The following is a 4,973-nucleotide window of genomic DNA, read 5'->3' as shown; positions in this document are numbered from 1 at the left end:
TGTGACATCTGTATAGGAGTTGGACCCATTGTACGAGCAGCTCAGGCACGCCGTGATCTCGCAGTGCGTACCAGATGAGATCGTGCGGGACTCGGTCGAAGGCCTTTTCCAAGTCTAGGAAGGCGGTGTGGAGCGGATTTTCTTCTCTCTGTGAGCCTCCATCAGCATCCGCACACCGAAGATGGCGTCGGTGGTGCCGCAGTTCTTGATGAATCCAGCCTGGTTGACGCTGATGTCGACGATGTCCCGAATGCGCTTATCAAGGACGCGTTCAAAGATCTTAATACCACTTAACAATATTTTGCAAAATAGGTGCTATCTTAATGTTTTAAGATAGATTTACTCACAGGCAGTGCTGTAGATCAAGGGGAAGACTAGTGTTGAAATGCATCCCACTAAGCAAAGCTAGCACTCCTTAACTTTGAAGCCCTGACAATGAATAGAGGAATGTTTGCTTTAAAAACAGAAAATACAATTTCAGCCTAGCCATGAATTTGCATTCAGTTTCTTTTTCCTGTGTGGTGCTAAATCAAAGACTTTTATTTTGTGATTATTTCCTATTTCAATAAGAATTACTATCGTTATTTTATTACAACAGAAATTCACTATTATACAAGTTAGAAAATGGTGTGTACTTCAACTGTTACTCCATCTTTCACGTAGTATTTGTGATTTTATCTTTATAATTTTTAGATAACAATTTTCTTTAGAATTTTGACTGTGATTTTTCTGAATTTGCAGTTTTTTATTTATTCAAACCATGTCTTCTTACACTCTTCTAAGAAGATTTTATTTTATTCTGAAATTTTCTCTTAAGTTGTTATCTGTAATTTGAAAAGTTCTACATTAAGGATGTTGCCCTAGTAAAATAATAATATTCATTTTGACTTTATAATCAGTGAGAGAATCAATATTTCTCACAAACTGGGGTCAGGGAAAAGATGTGAGTTGCCTGTTGGAAGACAGTGTGTCCCAGGGCCTACCAAGCTACTATCCCAAAGCAGAATAGGCTCACAATCTGAAGCCGAGAAGGTTTTTGTGACCCTATTGAGACAGCTATCCACTACAAAATTCAATAAATAGATGTAGAAATGCAATATAGTTGAATAGATAGTTTGATAAATCACATAAAGGATACTGTATCTTTGTTTGTGTTTCCCTCTTTTGTGTTGGCTTGTTTTGCTATATTTAGTAAATTAAGCATGTTTTGTTATATTAATCACGATTTTGTTTTCATCCAACATTTTTAATCCATAGGGTTAGCATCCCATTTTCTTTCTACAGAGAATATTTTTCTCTATAAATTCAGGTAGCTCTTTCTGAATTCCCTTTTTTCTTTTTCTATTACTGGTGGTCCTTGGCTTACAACCAGTTACTTAACCACCATTCATAGTTAGGAGAGATTTTGAAAAAGCTACTTGCAACCAGTCCTCAAAGTTAAGACTGCTATATATCCCTCCCGTTTCCATGGTTACATGATTGCATTTCAGGCACTAGGCAATCAGCTCACATTTACAACCAGTTGTAGCATCCCATGGTCATGTGACTGATTTGCTATTTTTTTTGTCATTACCTAGCACAAAACAACAAAAAAACGGCTGTTAGATATGTTTGAATTAGTTAATGACCACATGGTTCGCTTAACAATCAGTTGCTGCAAAATGGGATTTATTTGGTCTGCTATGACAGAAAAAGCCAATGTAGTGGTTAAGGTGTTGAATAAGAATTGGGAAGACCAGATTCTGGTCTGTCCTCAGCCATAGAAGTTCACTGGGTTGTTTTGGGTGAGTGATGCCTCTCAGTTCACTGGCAGTAATGCCTGTCAGTTGCTTTATCAGATAGCTATTATGGTAGAAAAGTAGGAAGTGTTGACTTGAGCTAATAAATGAAAGTCAGAACATGAATGAAACAAATATATTTGTCTATTTTATTTTTTGTGTTAATACATATAACTTAACATCTCACAGCTACCCAGCCAAATAAATATACATTGTCATTTTCTTTATTATTAGTTCTTTTCCTGATAGCATTGTATGAGGGAGGGTATTCTCTCATTTCTTCAGAGGACTTTATGATTATGGACAATTAACAATTTTTATTTGGTAACATTGTATGAACAGGTCATACAGATAATAAGTTATTTATCTTTTTAAAGAAATTTAATAAAACTTCCTGGTTTTTTTCTTATAGAATGACCGCCACATGAAATACTAGTAGTTATTTTTTCTTTTAACAACGATTGTCTTTTTATCCTGTTTGGCTGCCTCCTTTAACTCTTCTCTCCCCCACCCAACTTCCTTCCTCCTGCCTGCCTTATAAACCAGAATTATTATCCATTGAATCCACTGAATAGAACAATGGTTTTACAGCTGTTATTTTAACTAGACTTGATTTTAAAATACTTATTTATTTGTTCCGAAGACTAGTATATTGTTTGAACTAAATACAGACCCCAACCTGAAATGTTCAACACATTAAATTTGGCCAACTTAGTTAAAACATTTCTCTTAAACATTCATTTCTCTTCCACACATGGATAGGAAATCAGGCATTTTTATTTGAGAATGAAGTCCTATCTAGGAATGTTCAGTGTCTGCCTAGAAAACAGATATTATATGTAATATCCAGAATACTGCCAGTAGAGGTCAGCAGTCCTTTTGAGAACATGAAGGGCACAAAAGCAAGAGCACAACTGTGTTGCTGCAAATTTGCATGTGAAATGCTTATATTCAAAACACAATGAACTTGCATCAAGTGACTTTTAAGTGATTCTAAATCACTCTAAACCAAAGGAAAAAAGTCACAGTGTTACTTCAGAGAGAGAGGTTAAAATGTGGTTGCACTTATAAATGCAGTGAAGAATATCCAAGGCAACTTATTTATGTCTTTATATTTTTTCTTTAAATCTATTTTTCTACTTGTTCTATTTTCATTCCTCCTTGCATTGTTACTTTTTATGTTATTTTTTCACTTTGGTTCTAATTTAATTTGTTGCCCATATACTTAAAGTGTGTGTGTGTGTGTGTATAAATATTCTAAACCACTAGGGTCATATTGGGTCATATTTCCTGCCTTGAAAGAAGGAGAGAGCTGAGATGGTTTTAGCTTATAGGAACAAGGGAGAAAATTAATTTAAGAACAGATTCAAGGAAATGAAGGGGAAAAAATCCAGTTAAGTGAATAAAAGCAGAGCAGAAAAAAATACCAATAGATTCTCCTCTTTTGACATGAGGAACAAAAAAAAAGTATTTGCCTTGAGACTTCAGGATAGGCAAAAATTTAAAACTAAAATGGAAATGAATGTAGCACAAAACAATGTTTAAATTACACTGCGGAAGGAGCCCACTGCCTCCACTTGCACTAAAGAAAGGGACAGGTTTTAATGCATGAAGTTCATCTGAAAAGAACCACTTTTAGTTGTGTCTCATTCAGACACGGAAGCTGCAAACATAAGACTCAAGCGTTCTGATTGGTCTTTTCTCCTGTCATCTGGAAAAATCCCCAACACTCCAAAATGTTCTCCCAACACCCCTCCCCCCCCAAAAATAGAATTTGCCTCCTGAGATCAAACTGGAGGATCACATGATTTCCAGCAGTGATTCTTGGAATGAGATGCTCTACTCTGGTGTCCCTTGGACAGGCATGAGAAAGGAGAGGGGGATACAGAAGAGAATGCAAGGGGAAAAAATCATATCCTCTTGGCTCTGATCTCAGATGGTAAAGATTTGACTACAAATCTTCAGGCCCTCACCCCATGAATTAAAAGTGGCGGGTTTCTTTATGCTTATTAAAAGCAAGCATACAATATTAGGCTCCTGGAACTGCTTCCATTTCTTTAATGGAAGACCCAGCAGGTCATGCAAGTGGGAGTAGTTATGTGAAGGGAAGCTGAAAGAACCAATGTTAACTTGGGCTAGAAATTTTGGCTATAACATAAATTTGGATCGATGGAAGCAAATCTGAGATAAGAATTAAAAGATTACAATAGCCACATCTTATAAAGAAAACCTGTTTAAGATGTTCTACAGGTGGCACCTCCCACCTACCCAATTAGCTAAAATGTATAGTTCTCAATCATTGGTATGCTGGAAATGTCTGAAAGAACGGGCACTTATTATCACATGTGGTGGGAGTGCAAGAAAATACAAGAATTTTGGCATAAAATTTGGCAATGGTTAGAGGAAATGTTAAACCTAAAAATAAATTATACACCAGAAATGTTCCTAATAGGAATAATATATGAGAATTTCAAAAAAACAGATATATATATATATAATTATTCATGTTATCATAGCTGCAAGACTATCAGTTGCCCACACATGAAAGTTAAAAGGAATACCGAATGATGAAGTGATAATAGAATTTTTTTTTCAATGCGCCGAGTTAGATAGCTTGACATTAGAACTGAAGGAGCAAGATACTTCAGAATTCTCTGAAATATGGAAAAAAATTATAATTGGAGGGATATGAAAGGAAGTAAAAAAAGTAAAATAGAATTTAAGAGTTTTTACTGCAACAAAATGTCTAAGATAAAAATGGATACGAAGTTTACAATGTAAATATGTATATAGCTGTATATATGTATATAAATGTTTATACTGCTTGATGACATTTTGCTCTTATAACAATGCAAAGACTGTGATATATGTCAAGAAGATCACCATGTTCAATGTTTTTTAATTTTCAGTAAAAAATTAATAAAAAAAAGAAGGGAAGCTTTAGAAAAGCCTCCCTTGGAATAAATTAATTTTTCTGGGTGATTTTTTTCCTGTCCCAGTTCTAGCTGAATCTGACCCATTTTGGAACTTTGGCCTTCTTTTGTCATCATCTTCTGCCATACTAAATTTGGCCTGACTGTTCTGTTTTCAAAGGATCATCCTGCTGATGAAGAGATAAAGAAACCCTGAGCCCCTTCTCATAAATTTGTTCCAACAAATTATTTGAGAAAATAAAATTTCGTAAGACACATGAGA

Source organism: Pseudonaja textilis, chromosome 3 (genome assembly GCF_049901715.1).
Source record: "Pseudonaja textilis isolate UNSWEBS1 chromosome 3, rPseTex1.2, whole genome shotgun sequence".
Taxonomy (NCBI): Eukaryota; Metazoa; Chordata; class Lepidosauria; order Squamata; family Elapidae; genus Pseudonaja; species Pseudonaja textilis.
The sequence above is the reverse complement of the archived record's forward strand: the minus strand, read 5'-3'. Positions refer to the sequence as shown.